Source organism: Canis lupus, chromosome X (genome assembly GCF_048164855.1).
Source record: "Canis lupus baileyi chromosome X, mCanLup2.hap1, whole genome shotgun sequence".
Taxonomy (NCBI): Eukaryota; Metazoa; Chordata; class Mammalia; order Carnivora; family Canidae; genus Canis; species Canis lupus.
Genome location: NC_132876.1, coordinates 43123273 through 43149809, shown reverse-complemented (window position 1 = coordinate 43149809; position 26537 = coordinate 43123273). Strand labels below are relative to the sequence as shown.

The following is a 26537-nucleotide window of genomic DNA, read 5'->3' as shown; positions in this document are numbered from 1 at the left end:
GGGGGGGGGGGGTGTGCTCAAACTTCAACCCTGAGATAACAATCCTAAGCAGAAACCAAGAGTCCAAAGCTCAACCTACTGGGCCACCCTAGCACCTCCACAAAGACAGTTTTACTCGTCAGGGTGGAATAGAGTGGTGGTGAAGTTCACATTTGGCTTAAAAAACCTGGGCGTGAATCCCAGTGTTGCCACTTACTACCTAGTGACCTTAGGCAAATTATTTCACCTCTCTGTGCCTCAGTTTCCTATCTGCAATCAAGGATCAAAACACTTACCTCGGAGAATGATTTTGAGGATTTTTAAAATTTTGTTTATTTATTCACGAGAGACACAAAGATAGAGGCAGAGACATAGGCAGAGGGAGAAGTAGGCTCCCCATGAGGAGCCCAATGTGGGATTCCATCCCACGACCCTGGGATCACACCCTGAGCTGAAGGCAGATGCTCAATCACTGAGCCACTCAGGTGTCCCTCATTTTGAGGATTTAATGAGAGGTTGATGTAACTAACCCGCATGGCACCATGCCTGGCACCTGGAAACGGCTCAGTAAATATAGGCTCTTGCTCCACAGCCAACGGGTGGTGTGGGCCTCTCCCCCATCTTCTTATTAAAGAGAAGATTTCCCAGGCCAGACTGGAGTAGTTGTATCTGAGTAAATTCATGGCCCATGAGTGGATAGGTGACTACAAGTGGTCTCTCCAGAGCAAAGAAAGAGACTTCCTTCCCTAAGGATGAGTTCCCACCATGCCTATTTGAGACTGAGGAAATGCAGTTTAGAACAACCACCCTGTCCCAGCTTCCAGCTACCCAGGGGTTGGAAACTCAGAGGATCTAGCTAGGCAATCAAGAATTTTTTTGTTTGTTTGTTTTTTTCAGGTATGCCTTAGGGAATACAGTGGCTGGCTGGCTCCACGGCAGACACTGAAAACCCATCTGAGGGAGGGTCGTATGAAAGACAAACTTCTCTGACTTCCCAGTTGTTTTTTTTTCCTGCTCTGGATTCATTAATTTCAGAGAAACTGAAGAAGGTCCAAGGAAGAACCATCAGAATGATTAATAAAAGCGAGCTACTGAATGGTGCTAGGACTTTCTAGTGAAGGACAAGAAAAAAGGATGGAGAGGGGGGAGGCTCAAGCCTCCTGAAAACAAAGCAGCCATCAGAGACTGCAGAACTCTGGGGCACTATGAGAATTGGAAGGCAGCCTGGACCCAGCTCTGCCCCCATACCCCCACCACCAGCCATCACCCAGCATTGGGCCAGGCCCTCTGGCAGATCAGAAGGAGCATAAAGCCTGGTCTATGCCCACAAAGATAAGGAGACAGGGCTATGCCCACAAAAGGACAAATTACAGTCAAAGCCAAGAATATAAGTGCTGTGACTGGCACTTGCTCTGCTCTGTGCCAAATGACTAGCATGGAGAGAAGCGCTCAGCTTTCCTAGGAGGATGGGACTCTCGCAGGTGATGGGGCTGAGGCCTCAGGGGAGGGACACGATTGGCTAAGCAGAGAGGAGGGAGAGCAGCACAGGCTGGGGAAACTACAAAATCAACATACAGAAGGCAGGATAGGAGTGGTGTCAGCCATGCTTTGGCGAGATGGACCTGTCTAGGCGGGTAGACTGGAGGTGAAGATAGGAAGACCAAAGCTCAGACTGAGACTTTAACCTCCTGCAGCTGCAGCAACTGAAAAGGTGCTCTATCGCTGACAGGGGCCAGGTCTCCGGACAAAGCCAGCCCAAGCCCAAGCTTCTCTCTAAAAGACGCAGTCTGGTTCCACACTCTGAGACCACAGCCTTTTTTTTTTTTTTTTTTTTTTTTTTTTTTTTTTTTTTAAAGGGATTTCCTTTTTTTTTTTTTTTTATATATATTTTATTGGTGTTCAATTTACTAACATACAGAATAACACCCAGTGCCCGTCACCCATTCACTCCCACTGAGACCACAGCCTTAGTTCTCACAGGCTTGCCAAGCCCATGGGGCTGGTCACTATTCAAAGCACATCTCAGCAAGCTTAGGCCCATACCAAGGACAGATTTCTGAGCAGATGATATCTCTGTTATAAATAGAGAATTTGACTCCAGGTGGGAAATTCAATTTGTGGAAGCAGATGAAATCTTCTGAAACCAAGATCTGATTTCCCGAGCAAATGTCCTTTGGTCTTAATGAACAAGAGAAGGAGATAAGAAAAAGAAGCTATAATTAGGCCTTTCTCCTAAATAGGAGGCTTCTTGAATTATAGGGGAACTGCCTGCCAGTGCCTTCACAAATGCCTCCCATTTGTGAGCCATGGCTTTGGAGGCAATGAATGCCATTAAACATCCATGCATCACTTAGGAATGGTTGCAAAGTGCTTTTCGGCTCTTGTTTTTCATTAGCTGGCCCCAGCTCCCACCTGTTCTCCTTCCCTCTCCTGTTAGGCCCACCCCACCATGACCATAGAGAGGCTTATGCAAGTTGAAGAGATGAGAAGTCGCAGACAGGTTAATCAATTGACTCCACGTCAAACACAGCAAGTTACTGACAGTCCAGCAGTGAGCATGTTCTCATCAGGCCTATTCTGGGGGTTATTGCTTTATCCCACCAAGATGCAAACCAACACCTGCTTTTCCTTGCAAAGCTATTTTTTTCCTTCCCTGTCTGTTGAATGGCAGCCAGAGAAACAGAGCACAGAAAACAGATCAGGGACAAACAGGAAAAGTGAATGGGAGAAGCCGCTGACCCCTCAAGACCTGGTATTCTTGAGCCCTGTGCTCTGCTTAGGTGGAGTAGGCAAGGAAAAGAGGGAGGAACACTCTGGGAATAATCACTGGCTTCCTACCTGTGGGGCCCTGGGCGGTCCTTTGGCCAACCTGAGCCTCAACTTCCTCATCCACAAAATGGGGGAACAGGGCAGCCTTGAATAGCTCGCAGCATTATTGTGAAGATCAAACAAAAGCCAACTGTAAAGCCCTGTGCGCTCATAAGGGGTTCTCTGAGGGTGAACCAGGAAATGCCCCCATACTCTCGAACTCCTCAGCCACCTGCCTGCAGGTAGAACATTCCTCCTATTATAAGCCACACCTTTGGACAAAGATATTGAAAGCTTGGCTCTGAACAAACACGGGGTGTTGGGAGAGAAATTCATTGGCTCATTAGCTCTCATCAGATGATCAAGGAACCCCTCCCTGGGAGGGGGTCGGGATTTGCAGGGACATAGACTTAAACACCCTTTCTTCCCTAGGGGCTTTCCAGAGACATTCATCTGCCTTTGGTATTTTGCTTCCAAAAAGGTTCACGTACATCCTCCTGTAAGTCTGCATCCCTGTGAAAAGCATTGAGCAGGTGTGAGATTCTCCTTCAGGTTCCCCGCCGAGAGACACCTTAGGCCCAGAGAGGTTAAGTAAAGCATCTAAGACCACACAGTGGCCCAACCCAGCCCTCTGCTCATCAGCCTAGGAGCACTTGCTCTCATCCACCCAGATTCTCCTTTCACTCCACCTCCACCTCCAGACCCAGACAGAGGTGAGCAAAGGCCAGGAGGCCAGCCCTGAGGAAGCAATGTCTCAAGCAGAGGCCCAGACTCCCTCACAGGGATGAGCTGTACTGGTGGCAACAGCAGTGGCAAGCACTTGGCATCTGACAGGCTCTGTCAGCATCAATTTAAATTGGTGTTTTGCTTCCGAACTCCAGGAGGGCAAACATGCCCAAGATGCCAGCAGGGGGGAGCAAGGGAAAGCACACAAGGAAATGTTGGGTGATTCCCCAGAGTCTGTCAATTCAGCTCCCACTCCAAGGCCTTCCTGGGCCACTGGCCCTCTCTGCAGGTCTCCCTCTGCTTGAAGGAGGTGGGCGAGGAGGAGGCAGCAATGCAAAAGCTGTTTCTCTAGAAAGAGATAAAAAAAAATAGCAGGGGGAGAGAGAGAGAGAGAGAGAGAGAGAGAGAGAGAAGGGAATGAAAAAAAGGAAGCTCCCAAGTCGAGCTAAGAGGATGCAAAGCTGGTGGGGAAGTCTGAGTCCAGGCCTTCAGTGGTTGCCCATTTGGCCCTGGCCCCCAAGACCCCCAGAGCAGCATTCCTCTTCTCAGGCTTGCTTTGGCTGTGCTTGGACACAAGTGTGACCCAGGGTGCTCTTTAAATAGAGTCCTGGGGCCCAGGATGGGGCCCTGGAATCAGCCTATTCACAGCTCCCTGCAGGATTCTGATGCAGCAGGGGGCTGGGGCTGGGGTAGAGGTCAAGACTCACAGCTGGGGAAACACTGTGCTAGAGCTCCTCCAACCCATCCCATAGCACCCTAAGGAAAGGTCCCCAGTCAATGTCTCATCCCCTCACAGCTCTGGCCTCCAAGAGGTGACAGGCAATCTGATAGATTTATTCAGGCGAGTGCATTAATGGGCGCTAATGACTTAATGTGCTGTCCATTCCAGATAACATGTGCAATTTACCAGGACCTTCTGGAGACTGGGCCTTAACCCAAATGAGAATTTCCTGCACACACAGTCCAGTGGGGGAGGGGGGGTGAATTTGAATAAGGGGAAGGCTCTAATCACACCAACTGCTGCCTGAGCCCTCTGGGACCTAGAGGTGCAGAGGAGTCCTGAGGGGGAAATAGAGCTTAATAAGAAGACAGGGTGACCCCTCCCCTCCACACCCTGCCACACCCCAACACTGCAAACTGTTCTAGTCATTCTTTCTGCTCACCACTCTCTTCAGTAGAGATCGTGTATCAAAAGCAGGTTCTGGGATGATGCATTTTTCAGTGCTTCTCGAATGTACCTTGTGGAGGACACAGAGCCATGGGATAAACAGAGTTCAGTGTTCTGGGGCTTCCACTTATGCACAGATTTGACCACTGTCTGTTGTAAATCAACCACCAGAGTATGGAGTGGAATGTGGACATTCATGTTTTGAAATTACATGTGAGACTTGGAAGAAATTTGACACTTTGGGCCACTTTGGCCTTCGCCTCCAGATCTTCACTTTATTCTATTGTTAGGAATTCTGTGGGAATGCATGCGCACGCGTGTGTGTGTGTGTGTGTGTGTGTGTATGTGTGTGTGTGTATAAAGGTTGAGAAGCACTGCCCATTAAACTCTGTGTTTAGGGATCCCTGGGTGGCGCAGCGGTTTGGCGCCTGCCTTTGGCCCAGGGCGCGATTCTGGAGACCCAGGATCGAATCCCACATCGGGCTCCCGGTGCATGGAGCCTGCTTCTCCCTCTGCCTATGTCTCTGCCTCTCTCTCTCTCTCTGTGACTATCATAAATAAATAAAAAAAATTAAAAAAAAATAAACTCTGTGTTTACCTAAGTATAGATTAGTTTGGAATTATTTTGGACTAGGACAGGGATGGATACATTTTGGTGGAGGAGCTGTCCAGGGGACAGCGCTCAAAGAGGATCTAGGGAAAAAAAGGGGGGGGCTTTCTGGGGGGAGGTACCTGTGGGATGCCAGAAGGAAATTTTGTTCTGCCTATACTTTAGGTAAGTGAGAGAAGCAGGAGCAGGGAAGGCAAGAAACCTGCCTGGGCTTTATGGATGCAAATTTGTGTCCCTCTGACCCCAAACCCCAGAGAGGAGCCAAGAACAGAGTGACTACATTCTGGCCACAGGGCACAACTGTGAAATGATCCTCAATTTTGACTGGGGATTCCCCCTCCCATGACTGGTCACTTCCCTAGCAGGCTGCGTAGGGGAGGGGCAAGAAGAGACTGGGAAGCAGGGAGCTAGGGGGACCCATTCAACTAGCAGGCAGCAGGGCCAGCTGAGTAGCTGCGTTTAGGGGGAGGAGGCAGCGGCCAGCCCAGGCTTGGGAAAGGGCTGGCTGCAGTCTGTGGCTCATGGCCCTGCCTGCCTGATGTGAGCAGCTTCCTTCAGGGTCTCCCAGACCACACCCGCAGTCCGGCTGGGCTTGCCCACAGAGGGCCACCAAAAAGCCTTCTTAGCATAATTGCCCAACCTTTTGTCCTTCCTCCTAGTGACAAATCCTTGAAAACGATCCTTTTGTTCTCCATTTTTCTCTGGCAGCCTCTTTGTCATCCAGCTTGCCTGCTAGCTCCCAGTTTCCCCAATAGCTCAGGAACATGAGAGCTTCCTCTCCCTTTGCCTCCATGACCCTGTCCCAAACACCAGGGGCTTGGTTGGCCTGAGATGCTTTAGTATGGGTGGGTGTCTTGCTGAAAGGCAAGATGGGGCAAAAAAGGCTGGGGGTGAAAATTATAAAGGATCTTTCCAATTGTGCCATCCCTCCTACCATCCCAGGGCCTGCCCAGCCATCCAGGGGGTTCCCTAGCTGCCTTAGGCAGGTGCACTTCATACTCTGGCCATCACCATCAGTGGTACCCTCCTTTTCATTTTTTCATCTTTTTCTGAGTGTTAGTAGATGGCTGGGTGGACCCGGCAGAGGCAGACAGCTTCATACGTCTCCAAAAAAATGCCAGCAGCCTATCTTTTCTGTGTAACCTCAATTGAAGGCTGGGAGTCACAGCCTTTTGGGAGACGTTATACCCATTGTAGCCAAACTGGCATGGGTTCAAATCCTGGATTAGGCCCTACTAGCTGTGTGATCTTGTGGAGATTACTTGACCTTTCTGAGTCTCCGGTTTCCCTTCAAATTAGTGATAGCCATAGGACCTACCCTCTTGGATTTACTATGAGGATTACATGTGATAATGCTGCAAAATTCCAGCACAGTGCCTGGCCTATAATAAGCTCCCAATAAAAGTTAGCAAGCATAATTTTAGTATTACTATTAATTGTCATTACCTGTTTAGAATCCAGGTTCCATCATTTACTGCAACGTGAGTCTTGGTTTTCTCCTCTGTAAAATAAGCATGATGATGTTCTCTAAGTAAGATCATGAAATGAGTTAATGTATGTAAAGCTTTCAGGGCTGGCTGGAGGTCCTACCAGGGGAGTGGAACTAATTGTATCCCCTAGGATGAAGAACTGTCTTCTTTCCCAAGGAGCGGTGGCAAAGCACCCTATGTGCAGTGAGTGATGGGTCCATAAACGGTAGTCAGTATTACTATCATTACTGGAGGCCAAGAGAGATTCTATCCATTTATCCCTGGATTCTCACTTAACGGTGAGTTGGTTGTTTGCTTGCTCTCAGTCCATGGGGGAGAAAAATAATGCCACTTATTAGCGTCATCTCAACATATTGATTTTAATAGGAAATAGACTTCTGGCTGGAAGATCTTCATTCCTCATCCAATTGTCATGAGATTGAAAGGACTGAATTCTTACCCAGAGGGAATCGTTGCAAATACCAGTGTGACTGGAATGAGGGTCCCAGTTTGACCCGCAAGTGTTTATTTTGCTGCATTCTGGTGCAGGGTTAGGAATTGAAGGATCATCTCAGTACCCTGCCTCCTCACTCTCCCTCCCCCCTCATTTCTGTTGAGCATGGGGCGTGCACACAGCTCAGCTCTTGTCAAACAACAAAACCAAAACCAGAACCCTACCTTTGTGATTCACTGGGGTGGGGGGTGGGGGTGGGGGCCGAAGATCTCCTTTTGTAAATGAAGTCAGCCAATGTGCACACAGGCTGAAGAGCTCACTTTGGCCAAGAGCAAGAAATAATGCAAATGCTACATGAGATCAGACTGGAATGAAGCAGAATGAGAACAAAATGGGGAGCCTTTTAGCAGCTAGCTAGGAGGGAGATTGGTCTTGAGAAAGGATAGCTACCATTTACTGAGACCTTTTATATCCATTTTCTCATTTAATATTCAGGCTAACTGTATGAGGGAAGCTCTAGCATCTCCATCCCACAAGTAAGGCTCAGAGTAGGTAAATGACTTCCCTAAGGTCACACATCTAATAAGAAGTAGACTCCAAGAGCTGTGCCCTTAATCACCATTCTAAACTGTACAGTGCCTCACTGGTTACCCAGATGCCCTACACCTGCGTTTGCACAGTGACAGAGTCCCTTCCAATGGGTTATTAATCCCTTGTGCTTTATGGTAAGAACTGACACAAACTAACTTGTTGGCATCTGTGTTATTATTAGTAAGGAACAAACTCTGTAAGGATCAGGGAACAAACTCTGTAAGGATCAGGGGACTCTGGAGGGTATTCCCCCCTCCCCCAGACATCACCCCAAGGAAGCCAGCCAGGAACTGTCTGGCTACAAATAGCATTATTCATACTGGGCAGCTGGTTCCCGGCTCCCTCTCCAATCCCTGGAGATAGGAGGCCAACTCTTCCCTGCTTCTCGTCACCTCTCTCTTTTGGAAGGACTAGAAATCAAGTGTGAGTCACTTCTCTGGCTAGACTTCTTCTTCTTCTTCTTCTTCTTCTTTTTTTTTTTTTTTTTGTATTAGCTCAGTATGTCTTGGTCCTACGTGTGACTATGTGTGTGTGTCCTGGTGTGTGTGTTGTGTTCCTCAGAGCATTCTCCTGTATTCAGGTCTGCCTATGCATCTGCCAGGAATATTGTGTTTTTCTCCCTGAATGTCTTTATTTTCACTCACCATCCATCTTTAATAATTCCATCGGCTTGTTTTCTCAGCCTGGACTACCCCCCCCCACCAGATGCAGGGAATTTCCATCCCTTCTTTCAAGATAAGAAGTGCCAGGAAGAAAGCAAAAGTGTGCTCACTGGATGGATGGCCAAATCTGCTAGTCAGCTACTCAACTGCTGATCCTAGCTGCAGGGGAGCCACAGAGCTCTGCACCCAGAGTTATCCTCTGTATCTTGGAAATTCCACACACATCCTACGAGACCATCCTCTTGCTCCACAGTGGCCCCTCAGTAGCCCTCCAGCCTTTCCTGTTTAAACAGAACTGGAGATGGGGCACCTGGGTGGCTCAGTAGTTGAGCATCTGCCTTTGGCTCAGGCAGTGATCCTGGGGCCCTGGGATCAAGTCCCACATCAGGCTCCCCACCAGAAGCCTGCTTCTCCCTCTGCCTATGTCTCTGTGTATGTCTCTTGTGAATAAATAAATAAAATCTTTAGAAAATAAAGAGAACTGGAGGTGAGGAGGTGATTCCAACTGGAACGTGTCCCCTCTTTTGAGCAGCCTCCCTTCCAGAGTCCAGGCACACAGGGGAAATTGAGGAGGGCTTACTTTTCACCTTAGAACTGCTGAGGGCCCAATGTGTCTGTTAGCTTTCTCTCAGAAAGGCCCCTGACACTGGGAAATTCACCATGCGTTTGTCATCACCAGTGGCTCTCCCAACTCCACAGCTTCTTCTGCTTTTCTCTTCCCTGGCCTCAACTTCCCCCTCCCAGACTAGTCAGCGAGCATCCGGGTCCCCCTGGGTCCTCGCTGAGGCTGTCCTTTGTGGGAGAGGGAGAGTGGCCTTTTTCTTGGCCCCTAAAACTCCCCCAAAGGGGTCGAGGGCAGCTAGGAGACCAAGAGGCTTTCTTGAATCTTGGCTGCTACATGTTTAGTATTCATAGCATGTCTCTTAAAAGTGTCCTGAGCTCATTCATCAGGCACTGTGCTATGTGCTTAGCTACTCTCCTTTGGTGTGTATGTGTGTCTACGCAGGACCCTCCCTCCATAGGCTGGTGAACACACACGCAGGCCGACCTTAACCTCCTTCCCCTCTCCCCAAACCAACCGCGAGCTCTAAGCGGACCTTTGCTGCTGGCAGATCGTTCTCTTCCTGAGGTGGGCTCCCGGGCTGGGGCCTGGGCTCGGCAACAGCTCGCACTCCAGCGCCGGGGAGAGACGCTGGGAGCAGGAGCCGAGCTCAAACTCAAGGTGCCTGTGGATGTTGGTAGTGGTGACTCGGAGCGGAGCCGCAGGGAAGGCAACCCCGGTGGATGGCGTGCAGATTGGGGGTGAGGGCGAGGGAGCTCGGGGAGCTCGGGGAGACAAGGTCAGGGGCCAGGGAACAGAGTCCCTAAGCGAGAGTTCCCCGTCGCCCCTTCTCCGCAGTTCACTCCCCACCCCCACCCCCGCACTTTCCCGGGTTCACTTTGGAAATTGGCTTTGCCCTGTTAGCTGCCAGCAGTTCCTGGCAGAGACCAACCAAACCGGCAGGTTCAAGAAGTGAGGCAGCGCCGGGCCGGGTGGCTGGGTTGCTGGGTTGCTGGGTTTGCGCCTTGAGAGATTCTTTTCCCCCAATTGTCAATTTTGTGCTTATTTTTAGTTGTGACCCAGCCGGGAGCTGCGCCTTTAAGCCGCGTTCCCATTCGGGGAAACCGACGCCAGCACTCGGGGGTCGGGAGGCGCCGGAGAGGCCCCTCTTTCTGCACTCCCCCCTCCCCACCCCTCCCCCGCCCCTCCTCCCCTCCCCTCCTTGGCAGTCCGGCCGCCTTGCCACCAGCCGTCACCTCGCCGCCTGCCGCACTCCTGGAGCGAGAGAGCGACTAGCGAGCCACGGCGATGGTGCCGCCCGCGGCGCAGCCATGGAGCCCGCCCGAGGAGTCCGCGCGCGCCGCTGCCAGCCTTCCCGCAGCCCGCCGCCTGCGCGCCGGCTCCGCGTGTCCCGGGCCAGCTGCTGCCGCCCCGCCAGCCTCTGCCCGCCCCGCTGCCCGGCGCCACTGAGCCCCACGCCCGTGTCGGGCTCGGGGACACGGGCGCCCTAGTCCCGCCGCCGTCGCCGCCGCCGCCGCCGCCGCGCCGCCGCCGCTGCAGACGAGGAGGAGGAGGAGGAAGAAGAGGCGGAGGAAGAAGGTAAGAGGCGCGCTGCCTTCAGCGGGGGGCGCGCCCGCTAGCTCAGCTGGGCCAGGAGTGGGTCGCGGCGGGAGCTTGCCGCTGCGGGCCGCCTCGGGGGCGCCCGGCGCTTGGGCGCCCCCGGGAGCCGGGGTCAGGCCAGGGGGCGCCGAGCGTCGGGCCGCCCGGAGTTTGGGCGGGCGTGGGGAGCGGCCGGTTGCGCGCCCATTGCCGGGAGAGCCGCCGGCTTAGCGGGCTCGCCTCGGCCACCGGGGATGCAGGGTGAGGAGCCGAGTGCAGGGGAGTGCAGCGCGTTCATTGTGGTGCCTTTGTGTGTGCGCCGGAGCCCTGGGCACAGTTGGGAGAGCTGGCGAGACGCGGGGCCTGGCTGCTGGGAGGTGACCACTTAGCAGGGGTGCCCGGAGAAGCTCGAGCCCCAGGGCTGCCAGAAACAGCTGTCTGAAGCATGTGTGTGGTTCCTGAGGCCATGTTCACACGCGGACACGGACGCGCGCACACACGCACACACAGCCGCACCACAGACCCGGCGCTCAGCTAGTCACCCCCATCGAAAGACCACACACACACACACACACTCACAGATACACTTGCCCCTCCACCAGGATGCTAATTAAGCAGTCCACCCAAACACATATAGCTATGCATACCTCCCCAGTGCCAAAAAACCTGTACACACACACACACACACACACACACACTTCTACTCCCCAGCCTGGTGCTTTGGAGCTTGGAGAGTGTGTATGTGAGTGTGTGTTGTCTCAGAGTATCCCTGAGAAACTACATGACAACTGCACATTACTGCAGATCCAGTACCTGCTGCCTCCCCCCCCCCCACACACACACGCACAAACACACAGCCAACCCCTACCCCAAGCTACGGTAGACACCTACACCAGGGCCCTTAAGAACTCCATTCTGGGGTGGGGGGAAGCATTGCTAACTCTGAGAGTGGTGCCCTTCCACCCAGGAGCTCCTGGGCCTCCCCCAACCCCATCCCCGCCCCTGCCTCCTCCCCGCGCGCGCGCGCGCGCGCGCGCGCACACACACACACACACACAAACACGCGCGCGCGCACGCGCGCACACACACTGAAACCACTGCAGGGGCAAATGCTTAACGCCTCCCCCCAGAAGCAGGTGGCACCCCCACCCTTGCAGGTGTCACCCAGGAGCCCTTGACCACGGTGTATACTAAATTCTGATGGACCTGTCCCCTCCCATTGGCATGCTGGTAAAGCTGCAGAGCCCCAGTGTCCACCGGGTGGTCTCAGCATCCTGCAGCTCTGGTGGAGGGCGGGGCAGTCTTTGGACTCCTGCCCCTTGGGGAAATTGTTATAAGACCAAGGTTCCCTTGGGGGCGCCCCTTTCAGGAGTGGAGGGTGCGGAATCTATGCTGACTCAGAGAAAAGCCCCAAGTGAGTTTTCCCTGCTGGCGGACTGGGGTGAAAGGCGCACTTTGGCTTTGAGCTGGGGGACCCTGCCTCTCCCTCCCTCCCCTTCCTTTTCCGTTAAGCTTACTGCAGAAGCCTAGGGAATCCAGTTCCCAGCTTTCTGGGAGCCCAGAGAGGCTTCCCAGGAAGCCCTGGCTATTTCCAAAGAGCTGAAGGCTCTCAGTTCTCCCCAGGGAGACCTCAACAAGACTTGGCCTTGCCGCAAACATGCCGGCTTCTACCCAATTTCGTGCCTTTTTTTTTTTTTTCATACAAGAGAAGCAATTCAACCCCAGCAGCTTGGTGTGAGGGCATCCCTGAGTTGAAATAAGATATAACGCGTATGGAAGGGGCAGCAAGATAGGAGAGGGGAAGTCGAGTGGGTCTGGCAGGTTTAAGTAGAGACACTGAGTCAGATTCTAGCCCTTGGTAAAGTCGTGACAGAGATGGCTTCGACGTCAGAGCCTGGTCCCTGCACCCCTCCCATGGGCTGCTCCCAAAGCCTCTGGGTCCCCTCCCCCACCCCTTAGACCTTTCTGGCCAGGCTTTGCTCCCTGCCCCGTCAAATCAGATGGCATAGTCCTTGCCTGGCCAAGGTGCTCATAGCTGATAATGTTTTACTGCCTTCACCTCTCAGGTAACATTTGCGTTTTTAAGGAGGCAAAGGAATGGCTCTGTTAGTAGGGCTGTCAGGCACCTGTGGTCCGATCCAGGCTGGAACATTTGTGGATGGCATCATCTACTGTCTCTGTCTGGCCCGGAGTTATGCGTGATGTGTGTGTGGGAGTAGGGATGTGGGAAGGTGGGATGTAATTATGGAGGGCTTTGAGGCCCACAGAGAGAAGGTTCAAACTGATGCAAGAGGCAATTGGGAGCCACTGCAGGATTCTGACAAGGGAGGGGATGTGATCCAAGTGGGAGAGAAACACTCGTTGCTGTGTGCAGAGGGATCCTCCTCTCTCTCCCACCGACACCTACCACCACAACTACCTTGCGAGTGTGGGCTGATGGCCACCAGAGAGAGGAGGCTAGCCAGGGTAGGGGTGGTGGGAGCCCTGGGCTCCTGGCTCTGAGCATCTTTCAGATCTGAGGTGTCCTGCAGACTGGCAGGGCTAGCTGCCCTAAACCAGCAAGTGCCCTCATAAACACAAGCTAGTGATGCTGTTGGTGCTGTGGCTTCAGACAGTGCAACGGAGCATCTGCCTCCTTGAATGAGGAGGCTAAGGACTCTTAGGAGGCTGCAGGCCCCATTTTTAATGAGTCAGGGGGACCTTCCCCACCTGTGAGTGGCACAGTCCCAGGGTTTTGGGAAGTGAGCCCTGTGGCCTGATTGGGGTATTTTGCCACCAGTGAGGTCCTTTGGGAGCAATAGTGGGTTGAAAAAGTGGCTGACAGCAGCAACAAGCTGGCCAGGACTTGGGGTGGGGGTGAGGCAGTTGCAATCCTGGGGCTGGGGTGGAGGAGGGAGTCCAGGGGGGCTCAGGGAGGCATGGGTGGAGGAGAGGCATTGGTCTGGCACTGCCCCACTGCAGTAGTCCCCACTCCAGCCCTTGGTGGGAGCCCAGGTAGATGCAGGACAGGGTGGATGCAGGACAACAGAAGCACCCTATATCCTCCCCCCCCCCAACTCTGCAGAAAGGATTGGTCAGCACCAGACAAAGCATCCTGAGAATGTGGCACCAATGCAATAGAAAAAGGATTCCTGTCTTTGGGAGCCTCTAGGCTATAGCTGAAACCTTAAGATGCACGTGCGGGTGCACACACGTATATACACACACGCACGCATGCCACACACACACCTGGAGCAAATTATGGGAAGTGAGGCACATGCAGACAAGCTTGGCTTATGGGCGTTCATGCCTTCACAGGGCCCTAGCAGTCATTTCTAGGGGGAGCTGGGACAGTCCTCATTCATTGTGGGCAATGACCGTTAGCTTGGACAGGCCCCTGGGCGGAAGCCACACCCAAGTGAGCTTCAGCTGTGGGCCAGCCTTAAGGCTATTAGCATTAGTAGCAGAAAACTGTTCTGGCTCTTCTCTCAAGGACTTCTGTTTTCCTTCTTCCCATAAATTCAAAAAGATAAACATTCTCTTGCATTATCAGCAACCAAAATGAAGGACTCAAAACAGGCTGGACCTTGCAGCTCTGCTGAGAAATCCAAGGGCTAGGGGCTGATGGGGAGGGAAGCATACCTTCTTCCCTCCCTTCCAGTGCTGGCCCTCCCCCGTCCCCCAGCTGAGCTGGTAAGGAGAGGGGAGGGATCTTGGGGCTCTTTATTCATTCCCATCCAGGCAGCGTCCCCTTTTCTAAGAGCACCATCCTTACGATGGAAGGTTAGCAGCCCAAACAGCTCAGTGGCATGCTAGCACCTTATTCCCCTGGGCAGTCTGAAAATGAACTTGGAAATCAGAGTGTGTGTCTGACATGCAGGCAGGGGGAGGAGGAGGAGGAAGTGGGGATGGAGACACAGAGAGAGAGAGAGAGAGACAAAGCTCCCTGCTATATGGAGGAGCCACTGGGCCTGTCTGTGTTGACAAACATGAGATGAGTGGGTCTCTGTATGCATTCCATAGCTAGTGACCTTTCCTAACCCTCAACTTCACTTTGGCATTAGCCAGACTACTAGCCATCCCTGAGTTTTTGAAGAGCCCTCTGCCTGGTTATACTGTCTGTGTCTCCTTCCACCCCCCGTGACCCCTCCTTTTTTCTCTGCTTTGCTAGTCCCTCCTCCCACCCCTCAAATCAGGGTGTTCTCCACCTCCTCTTGCTCTCCACTTCCTCTGTCACCAGAGGCACAGGACTGTGTCCTGGCCTCCCCTCCCACCCCTCTACTGACCCTTCTCACTTCTCTAGCCTCAACATAACCTCTCTCTTGAATACCACTCCTGTATTCCCAGCTACCTGCTGAATATTTTCCCTCAGATAGTCTGTTATCACATCAGACTCAACACACACCCTCATCTCATTATGTCTCAAAGATGACTTGTTCTTCTGACCTCTGTTACACAAAACTGCTCAAGTCCCAGACTAGAAGCCTCAGAACCATCCAACTGTACCCTGATCCACCCCACCCCCTAGTGTCTTTCCGAGCCAGTCTGTGATTTCCACACCTGCCACATTCATGTTCCCAAATCTCCATTATTCGTGATACTTTTGACCAACACCCTTGAGGGGTACCTGATGGCCTGTGGGATAAATTTCAGCTTCCTTAGCTTGACATCCATGACTCTCCTTGACTGGGCCTAATATTGTATACTCTTAGAGCTTTATTCCACACTGCTTGTCCCCATGATGTACTCTCAAATCTTAGTGTTTCTCAAAATCACTTGTAGATTCCTAGGTCCCACCATGGGAACTTCTGCTTCAGGAGAAATAGTCCCTCATGGACCCTCCACTCCAGCCAAATTACTTTCCTCAGGGTCTCCTAGACATGTCTTTTGTACATTTGGGGGGCACCTGTGCTCTTGTTCATGCCATCCCACTGACCAGGTATACCCCTCCCTCCTTGCCTGTATTCCCTCCCATCCAGTACCACTGTGCTCATCCTTCAATGCTACAGTTAAATTCACCTCCTCTGTGAAGTCTTCTGGGATCATTCTAGACTCAAGTGACCTTTCTCCCCACTATGAACTCTTCCTTCCCTTAACTGGCTCTAAAATACAAGGATGCCTGGGTTGAGGCGTCAACGGTTGAGTGTCTGGCTTTGGCCCAGGGCATGATCCGGGGTTCTGGGATCGACTCCTGCCTCAGGTTCCCTGCAGGGAGCCTGCTTGTCCCTCTGCCTATGTCTCTTCCTCTCTCTGTGTGTCTCTCGTGAATAAATAAATAAAATCTTTTTAAAAATAAATAAATAAAATACATTTGTCAAGTACATCACTCATACACCCCACTCCCATGGCTTGAATCATTAACTCATATATTCTTCACATACAAAAATAACTTCTCATATGGGCATGTGTGATCTACCTCATAAGCTCAGTGGAAGAAAGAGCCTGGTGTTTTTTGTTTCTCTTTTCATCCCTATAGCACACAATGCCCCCCATGCAGTAGGTATTCAATAAGCGTCTGTTGGGTGGGATTAAATACTCATTGGATCATATTAGAGTGGAATTCTATCACATCTCCCCCTGTGCATCAGCTCAATAAACATTTGCTGAGCACCCATCATGTGCAAGGTGCTGTGCTGGTTGCTGGGGAGGATATAAAGATGAAGGACGTCCCTTGTCCTCTGTCCCAGTGATTTCGCATTTACAGTGCCTAGTGCATTTAAGAGGCCCTGGATAGATATTTGCCAAATAAACAAATGAATTAATGAGCAAATGAAGGAATGAAGTTCAGGCAAGAATCACGTGAGCAAGTATGTAGAGTAGCTGTGTCATAGACTCACAGAGAAATGAGGTAGGAATGGAAGATAAAGCCAGAAAGGGAGACTGGGGTACAGTGGATGGCTACTACCTTTGCTTTTTTTTTTAAAGGTTTTATTTATTTATTCATGAGAGACAGAGAGAGAGAGAGAGAGAGAGAGAGGCAGAGACACAGGCAGAGGGAGAAGCAGGCTCCATGCAGGGAGCCTGATGTGGGACTCGATCCTGGGTCTCCAGGATCACACCCCGGGCTGAAGGCGGTGCTAAACTGCTGGGCTACCGGTACTGCCTACCTCTGCTTTTTATTATAAACATTTCTCAAAGAAATAGATAAAATACATAATAACCCCATTTACCCATTATCCACATTAAGTAATTACCAGGACTTTGCCATATTTGCTTCCTTTATCCTTTTAATCCTTTGCTTTGTTTTAAAACAAAATCTGGACATCACTCTTGTCTCTTCACTCCTAATACTTCTCTCTGCATCTCTAAAACACAGACATTTTCTCACATAACCATAGCCTCATTAACACAGCAGACAAAAGTAACAATGATGCTTTTGCACTATCCAGGATCCGGTCCATAATCAGGTGTCCTCAACTAGCTCAAACTTGTTTTATAGTTGGTTCGTTAGAATCAATACCCCAAAAAGCCCAACACATCACATTTGGTCATTATGTATCTTGAGGCCCTTTCAAAAATTGTCTCTCTTTGACTTATTAGAGACGGCAGGCTGGTTGTTGTGCATGCTGTCCTACATTCTGGTCTGTTTACTACCTCTTGTTGTTTAGCTTGTTCGGCAATTCCCTGTATCTCTTGTAAGTAGAAATTAGCTCTACGTTTCCTTAGATTCAGTCTCATTTTTCCTTTTTTAAATTTTCTTCCTTTGGCAGATTGATTCAAATAGGGTCATTTTGGAGGCATGAAGGCTGGTTTTACAAGAGTCATATGGGGATAGAAAGATGGAGGTGGCTTGGTCAGTATTGGAGGTAGAAAAAAAAAAAAACAATCTGCCTACCAATTGGATGAGCAGGATGAGGGAGGAAGAAGAGTCAAAGGTGATGCTGAGGCTTTGTAATAAGGGGAGTAACAATCCCATTATCTGTGAAGGATGGGTTTTTAATGAGAGCAGCAGGAATCATGGTTAGATTAAAGGAGGACCTCTCTTTCTCCCAGTAATCAGCCATCTGCTCTGATTTTTTTTCTTTCCAGACAACACTATCTTTTCCAGAAAAAATTGTGATGAGTGGTATAGCTAGTTTGGGCCCTCCAGAAAAAAATCAGAAAGGGCCTTCCTCTTTTTTGTTAATGGCCAAATAATTGGATTTCCAGACCCAGAACCTTGGGAGGAAGGATGGTATATATACCAATGGACAGGTATACATATGAGGTATGCTGGTAAGAAGGTAATGCTGTTATCACACCTTGCGGATTGGCCAACTGTCCCATATCACCATGGCTATCAGAGTCACCAGTCTTGGGTTGGGCCTCAAAGGATGCAAGAGCTTGGGATTACTGTAGACTCTGCCAGGGAGCACCCCTCATGGCCCAAGCCCTTCCTTAGGCTCCCCTTCAGTCTCCATCCCACACCTACCTCTCCATCCACTCTTAGGCCCTCAGCACCCCATGGCAGCAATGGTCCTGCCAAGGTCAAAGATTGCCCGGCAGCCCTGGGATAATCAGTGGGCTCTGAGCACAACCTCAGATTATTTGGTTGCCGCAATAAGAACTTGCTGTGGAATCAGATCAGGTGAGAACTACTCTCAGCTCCATTCTATCATATCCCCATTCATAAAAGATCTCCCTTTCCCTTCCCCCAGATCATCTTTCTTCCTGCTTTCTCTTCTGTTTCTCCCTCCCTCCTCTGTCTCCTCCAGAATACATTTATTCTCTAAAGTTAATCAAACACTGGCCCCTGCAGCCCATTGTGTCTCAGATTGATCACTTAAGCAGCATTATTGATCTGCTCGAAAAGCCTTAGGAGGTGGGAGTGTACTGAAAACTAGAGATCTGACAGCGGATTGGTTGGCTAGGCCTCTCTGGGCAGCCTCAGCTCTTCAACTGCCTGGAACATTGAGAGAGAGAGAGAGAGAGAGAGAGAGAGAATGAATATGGACGGACAGAGAAGATCCTCAGAGGGCCTTTATTCATCTCATTCTTCCTTCATTTTGAAGTTAAGGCAAGGCAACAGGAGTCGATTGAGAACCCCTGGGTTTAGCCCAATACCCACGTCAGGATGAGAAGGGGAGAACAAAGGGCCTGCTCTTTAGAAATACATGATTTAACAGAAAAGTAATACTTGCCCATGTGAAGCAACTAAGAATAATAAAACTTGGAAGACAATTACATGCTATATTATATGCCTTAAACTCTAAGCGCCGTAGGGGTTCAGAGCACAGGGAGGGACCAGTATGGGCTGGAAGGGAGGGAGAGGCTTTCCAGAAGATGCTAAACTTTGAGTTAGGTTTTGGGAAATGTATGAGATTGAGACTGTTGACCAGCAAAGGAGCAGACTTCCAGGGGCAAGGCAGTGAGGGAAACTGACTTGGGGGCTAAGGGGTACTTGGATTTGGAGGGCCTTTGATGTCAGCATGGGCAGTCTGGACTTGAAGAGACCCCGAAGGGCTGTTGGAGGATTAATGCGGAGTGTTGCAGGATGGTTAGCAGTGTGATAGGAAACCGCTTGAGTGAAACAAGGAGGAATTGAGACCAGCTTGTAAAATACTACAGCATTCCAGCCGAGAGGGAGTTAGAGCTATGGCAGTAGGCAAGAAGAGGAGGGTCAGGCCCAAAAGTCACTTCAGCCTTCCGCATGGCTGGTAAGCCACCAAGTAGATGCTCTCCACTTGTTTTTGCCTCCTGTACTCCCAGTACTCACACCCTCTTCACCTCCTGCCCTCGGAGCCTTCACATGTCATGATGTCAGGGGGAGCTAGGAAATAAGGAGTTAGTCAGTTAACCATCCCAGGGAAAGTAGATTTGCACCTGGGACCTTTAGTGCCTCCACCTGAAGGACAGGAAAGAGGGAGCAATGGGGAATCTGGCTGCAGAATCCGAGTGAGATGATGGCAGAGATGGAGTGCTGAGTGCTCTACCTCCATTAGGGAAGCTGGAGGCAGGGGCTGTCCGTTTCAAATTCCTGAGACCTCTCAGGGCGTTGACATCGAAGAAGAGACGCCTTTCAGCTTCCCTGGTGGAATAAGTTTGAAAACGCCTCTCAGCACTTGGGATAGTCCCAGTGGAGGTCATACCTGTGCCAGGGCATGGGGAGAGCTACCACAGCACTTTTATGTCAGCAGGAGCTCTGTTGTTACAGCTGGTAGGAGAGAAATAAGTGAGGAGCCCACAGGTGGGTGTGAGGGTGATGGCAGAGGCCTCTGCCTGCCCATTTGCTCTCCCACCAGCTCTCCCCTCCCTGCCCAACCCCCAGAAGATCAGCCCCAGGCAGGTGTCTGGGCCCAGCCCCTCATCCCTGGGTTGGAAGGGAATAGAGAACTGAAGATAAAGGGATATTTGTGGGATTTTAGCCCCTTTCTCTCACTGGTTCTTCTTGGGGTAAGGAATGATGTCTTCTAAAGATGTATGAGTCTGCCCAGGCTGTAGGCTCCTAACCACCAAGAGAGCTCAGCTCCAAGAGTAGGACCACCCAAACAGATCTCTCTTTGCTTCTGATCCAAACCCACTGGGAAAACAGAGAAACAGATGGTTAGACTGGTGAATGAACACTCACATGTGTATGTGCGCACACACACATGCATACACACACATACACACACACTCTCATACTGCATAGTCTGTCGGCCAGCGGTTTCCAGAATTTCCCTGCTGAAGATTTCTGGTCTGATTTCAGATCAGTCCTCTGGTTGCTGGTTTGAGGTAGGAGTGATGGTTGGAAGGAGGGTGGTTGAGAAGTGGGCAGGTGTCCCAAGTGGAAGATGCTTATGGAGGTAGGAGATTGGAAAGAGGGAATCCAAGTCATTGACTGGAGCCATTGTCCTATTTATGACCCTCTGCATGGAAAAGCCCATTCATTAAAAGTGGCCAGAAGGTGACATGGTGGTGCCAAGTGGCATGGTAGTCAACCGGTCAACCAAGACCTCTCATTTTGGAAATCCTGCAGCAGTGTATGCTCACTGTTTCTCTCCCAAGCTTCATCTTTTATTACTGCAGTTTTCCCTTCGTTAATTGTTCTGTTTATCTTCCCACTTCTAACCCAGACCCAAGCAAGTCAGCTACCCATACCTTTTCCAGTTGACACAGGGAGACTGAGGCACCCAGATTATATCTTAATGGGCCTGGCCTCTGATCCTGTATCAAGGTGGCCAGGAGTCTGGACTCTGTGGGCTGGGACTCTGAAGATAAGCCCACTCACCAGGCTGCAGAGGGCTTTGTGTGTCACACTGGCTCTGTTGCCACCATCAGCGAAATCACTGAGAGTGCAGATAATGATTAATAAAGGAAGTGTTGTTCTACACTCGTCTCGTCACCTACAGTCGAGCTGTAATCTTTCAAATATGTAGGGAAATCACTGACTGGCAGAAAAAGGAATGGGATTTAAAAAAAGAAGTTTTATTTATTTATTTATTTTAGAGGGAAAGAGAGAGCATGAGTACCTGTGCCAGTGAGTGGGGCGGGGGGTGCAGAGGGAGAGGGAGAGAGAGAATCCCAAGCAGACTTCTCGCTGAGTGCGAGGGCCCAATGTGGGTCCCGGGGCTTCAGGCAGGGTTTGATCTCACGACTCTGAGATCATGACCTGAGCTGAAACCAAGAGTTGGATGCTTAACCGACTGAGCCACCCAGGTACCTCAGGAGGGGGATTTTTGTAAACAGTCTCACCAGCCTGCTGGTACCCATAGTTTAGAGTTCATCACCTGCAAAGTCCAAACTGGAATTGGCTATTGGGTCTGCTTTTTTCCTCCCCACTCCCAGAGGTTTCCATGCTGTCTAAATGCAGCTTGTCCCACTTTGGAATTCTGGGTGATTATTGGAAATGATAAAGGCTGGCCTTTAACCTGAGCTCCGGTTTCATTTCATCATTACCTTTAAGGACATTTGATCTTCGGAGTTCACCATCACTTCAAATTCGCCCCAACTACAACCAGACTTGTGGTGTCTCCTCTCCAGCCTTAGCCTCCATGCCAATCTCCAGCCCCGAGCCCTTTCCTGGATCTCTGTCTCTATTAGCGATGCCATCATTCTTTCCGGAGCCCGTGGACTGAGCCTTGGGATGAGTCACCCTCTCCTCATACCATCAGTCACCACCATGCCTTGGCAGCTCATCTCTCACCACTACCTCATGAATCTGTAATTCCTTGACCATTCCCACTGTTGCCATCAGAGCCCAGGCTCTCGCTCCCTCACACCTGGATTCCTGCCGCAGCCTCCTGTCTGGTCCTTCGGCGTGCAGCCTCACCTTCCCTGTCAAGCCACCCTTCAAGCCGCTGCCAAAGGAATATCCTTAAGACATCTTTCATCATGTCACTTCCCTGCTCAAGAGCCTATAATAGCTCCGTTTTGCTCTATCAAATAGAAACGCCTCTCCCTGGTATCTGAGGCCTGCCTTCCACAACAGCTGAGCTTCACTGTGTATACAGATGCTATATATAATCCTATAAACATATATACAAAATGCCTCTGACCTATTTCTTCCTGACCCCAAACTCCATCAGTCTCCTTACTCTCCCTGACCCATTGTACCCCACTCAGAGCTCACCCTTCCCTCTGCATTCAACTTTCTGCTGCCCCCCCAGCCTGCAGTGGCCCCCTTTTTTCCATCTCTGCAAATCCTTCCATCACATCCTCTAACTAACAAGCTCCAGTCCAGCTGCTGCTGTGACGCCTTCCTGATCATTCCAGCCCTCATTGGCTGCCCTCCTTTTTTTTCAAATTCTAACTTTTCCGTGATTATGAAAGTAATACCTATACATAGTGGAAAACTTTGAGAATACAGAAAAAAAGAAAACAATAGTCACCCACAGTTCCTCCTCTTCCATTTTGGAATCCAGACCTTTTGTTCACCACAATCTAGCACTTGATCATACTATGTCATATTGCCTTGACTTCCTTCCTGTGTGTGTACCTTCCTCTGTAGCTAGAGAGTGGGCTCTTCAGGGGCCCCTGTGATCCGTGTGTCATTCAGGGCAGTGTCATAAGCACAGACACATAGTAGGGGCTCAGCAAACCCTTGTCAGTGGATGGAAGGTGAGGAACACAGTCCAGAGAGAAGGGGACTGCAGGTCAAGAGACAGAGCTGAGAGTTCAAGGTTCATAATGCCCGGGAATCCTGCTGCCTCTGATGACACAACCCTCTTGTGCAGTGCTGATTTCTCCCTCAGGAAGCCTCTGGCTTTAATTCATCCTGGTGGCCAGAATGTGCTTCTCCTAATATGTTAGCATTAACTTCAAGAATCAACCATTGCCCCCGTGTGCCCATCATATCGAACTGATATCTCTCATCCTGGCCTTCAAAAACCCTTTCCCTTGGGATCCCTGGGTGGCGCAGCGGTTTAGCGCCTGCCTTTGGCCCAGGGCGCGATCCTGGAGACTCGGGATCGAATCCCACGTCAGGCTCCCGGTGCATGGAGCCTGCTTCTCCCTCTGCCTGTGTCTCTGCCTCATTCTCTCTCTCTCTCTCTCTCTCTCTGACTATCCCAAATAAATAAAAATTAAAAAAAAAAAAACCCTTTCCCATCCAACTAACCTATCTCTAAGGGTTTCCCTAACACACCAAGCCAGCCAGTGTGGCATAACCTCAAAACCGAACTTCCCTGATGCCCAACAGTCAGCTCTTTGCTCCTCCCTCCACTTCAGCCTCAGACCCTGTATCACCTAGTCCCTCTACCATGAATCCTGGCCCTGTTGCCATCGCCCCCCCGCCACCGCTGAGGTTCACGACCCTGTCGACACGTGCCACCACTTACCTCAGACTCAGTGTGCCACCTTCTCTGTCCTTATGTAATTGTTTTGTATTAAAATATTAATATGTGCTTGCCACTATATTATCATATCAAAGTGTTCCCCCACTGGTTCTCACTTGGGTTATGTGAACAGCATTAGGCAGAGCATGTACTCTGGAGCTGGCCTTATCATACAGTGTATTTCAGTGTTTCAAAGACACGATTTTAACATTTCTAAAAGTGACATGCTTCTTACAATCCATGGCTCATCGTAGTTTAGCTGGCAGCACCTTTTCCATCTCAGGGAAATCCAAGAAAACGTGGTGTCGAACATCTAGAATCAGTGAAAGAAGGTACGAGGTGACTTAACCCCTCTCTGAGGTTCAGCTCCTTTCTCTGCAGAATACTTACATCAGATGGTTGTTGTGAGGACTTGAACATAATGTGTATACAGCACTTAGCACAGAGCCCCACACTTTGATAGAGGCTCAATAAATGTCAGCAATTGTAATTCCCCAACTTTATAAACTGTAAACCCCTCAAGGGCAGGGACATGTTTTTTCCTCTTCCAGCAGATGGTATGATGTGAAGGGTGGAAAAAGGTTCCCTTTCCAAAAATATCTTCTTCACTAGACTGCCAAATAGCTGAAATTTCAACATTTATCACTCCAGTTAAGGCATTATCTCCTAAGACCTCTGCTAAAAATGCAAATATATCACTTGGGAAGGTAACACATTAATTCATTAGCATTCATGATCCCATTAGTGCAGATGAGTTAATCAGATTAACTAGCTGGCACCAGGTAAACCTGAGAGCCCTAGCAAGGGGGCTGGCAAGATACATGCCCAAAGGTGGGAGTGGAAGAGTGAGGGGACAGGCAGTCCAGAGCATGAGGCCACTTCCCATCTGCTCTCACTTTTTGGGGTTTATTCATTGGCAAGATTGTGACTACAGTAAACACAGAAGGATCTCAGCGACAGAGACAGAAACACACGAGTGGGAGGCAGTGTAAGGTTGGGAGGACAGTCCTTAAAAGATCATCTAGTTCAGTCTACCCCTTCGAATTTTTAACCTTCATCAGCAGGGCATCTACTGCCTCCTAAGGGAGCCCATTCCAGGGTTGAACTAGTCTAATTAGAACTTTTTTGAGACTGAGCTAAAAGCCGTCTCTTCCAATAACTTCTTTCTCTTTCTCTTGGCAGCCCCTTAAAAATATCTGAATATAGTGATCACATTTCCTCAAGTATGTCTGTCTTTTGACTTTCACTTTATTTGACCCTTTGTGGCTAAATCTGCTGTTGGGGAGGAAATTTTTTTCTACTCTTCAAGATTCTTCTAGCTGGCCTAAGAGTTAAATTGACCTAAGACAGATTAACAAGAGAAAAAAAACCCAGAGTTTCATTACATGCACACAGAAGCCCAATAATGCAATTGAGACCTAAAGAAGTGACCAAGGAAAGCAGTTCTTTATACTTTTCAGACAAAGAAACAATAAATCTGTGATGAATTGACAGGACAAAGATACTGATGTTTGGGAGCTTCAATTAGTGAGGAATTCTAAACAGAATCAGGGCTAGGGTAGTAAATTAGTAAAAAGTAACAGGTTTATCTCTACAGCCTTCTCAGCCATAAATTCCCTGTCTCTGGTAATAAGGATGTCTCTTTACCTCCTGGGACAGGGAAGGAACCTTTCATGTGGGAGATTTCTTTCCTTTCTGGAAACAAAGTGGGGGGTCAGAATGTTTTTGTTTTTGTTTTTGCACTGGCTATTTCTTAAGTAACTTTTAGTTAAAATAATCAGTATGCCAATGCAGCACATTTTTGAGTGGCCTGCCCTCAATTTGCTCAGTGATTCCTTTTGTGGTTTTATTCCACAGCTGAACTTCTTAACCTGGAGGTCCATGAACCTCCTGGAATTGGATGTAAAATGTTGGGTAAGTGGGGGGTGTCTGGGTGGCTCAGCTGGTTAAGCGTCCAATGCTGGTATCAGCTCAGGTTTTGATATCAGGCTTGTGAGTTCAAGCCTGAACTTTAAAAAAAATTGTCTAAGCGTACCTACATGTCTTCCCTCTGGATTCACAGCTTTCAACAGCAGTCCAGGGCCTAGAAGAAGCCTTACCCTATTGGCCTTAGGGTATCTCAGTCACTTTCCTTTGGTAACACTCCAGTCTGTGAGAATGCTTCTTAGGGGTCCTGCCCAGAACTGAACACAGTCCTGCTGTGGTGCTCTAACCAGCACAGAGTACAGTGGACATGGCTTTTATGAAGAGCTTGATAATGTACAGTTTTCATCTTTGGAGAGCACTCAGTTTCATGGAGGATAACATCTTGTTCCCAGGCAACCAACCCTTCCCAAGACTAAGTCCCTTTCTTTCAAAGGAGCTGCTTGCTGCCCACCCCTCAGCTTACCAGGTTGAAGAGCATCTCAGTGCTCTCTCTCTCTCTCTCATTTCTTTTTCTAGATTCAAAGATCTAATTGGCTTCTTCAGTGACTCGTGAATTGGGTAGCATCCCATCTAGCAGGTAGAAAGGGCCCCCACATCCCATTTCTTTTGGCAGGAGCCAGTGGAGGCTCCTTGTGGCAGCCTGTGTGGTCAGGTCACTTAGTAGGCTCACGGGGGTGCCGTGTGACTGAGCACAGCCCCCCCTCATGCCCCCATTTTCCCAGCCCTGTAAAGAAATGCCTGGTTCACATATATGAGAAAATCCAGAGAGAGGACTGAGGCTCACAGCCAGCCCTCCTTGAGCCTCCTTCTAGAAGGCTTTAGAGTGGGCAGCCCCAGTGGCGCAGCAGTTTAGCACCGCCTGCAGCCCAGGGCGTGATCCTGGAGACCCTGGATCAAGTCCCACGTCAGGCTCTCTGTATGATGCCTGCTTCTCCCTCTGCCTGTGTCTCTGCCTCTCTCTCTCTCTGTCTCTATGAATAAATAAATAAAATCTTAAAAAAAAATAGAAGGCTTTAGAGGATGGAGTTTAGGGGACTGGTGGTGTCAGTGGAGAACAATAGCACAAATGTCAAATGCTTTAGGAAGGGTCAGTTCATGGGGGCACCTGGGTGGCTCAATGGTTGAGTACTGCCTTCGGCTCAGGTCAGGATCCCGGGATACTGGGGTAGAGTCCTGTATCAGGCTCCCTACAGGGAACCTGCTTCTCCCTCTGCCTATGTCTGCCTCTTTCTCTGTGTCTCTTATGAATAAATAAATAAAAATCTTTAAAAAGAAAAAAAAAAGGAAGGAC

General features: G+C 50.0%; 1 protein-coding gene and 1 long non-coding RNA gene across 2 annotated transcripts in view; one reads left to right on the top strand and one right to left on the bottom strand.

The window, feature by feature from the left end:
* Positions 1-26537, bottom strand: part of LOC140627237 (uncharacterized) — a 46402-nt gene that overhangs the window by 8149 nt on the left and 11716 nt on the right. The window contains exon 2 of the long non-coding RNA XR_012026076.1: positions 6738-6792. This is a non-coding gene — a long non-coding RNA (uncharacterized lncRNA). The remainder of the gene's footprint in view (positions 1-6737; positions 6793-26537) is intronic.
* Positions 10486-26537, top strand: part of FRMPD3 (FERM and PDZ domain containing 3) — a 131884-nt gene continuing 115832 nt past the window's right edge. The window contains exon 1 of the mRNA XM_072815321.1: positions 10486-10607. The gene's annotated coding sequence lies outside the window, so the exon portion shown is untranslated. The remainder of the gene's footprint in view (positions 10608-26537) is intronic.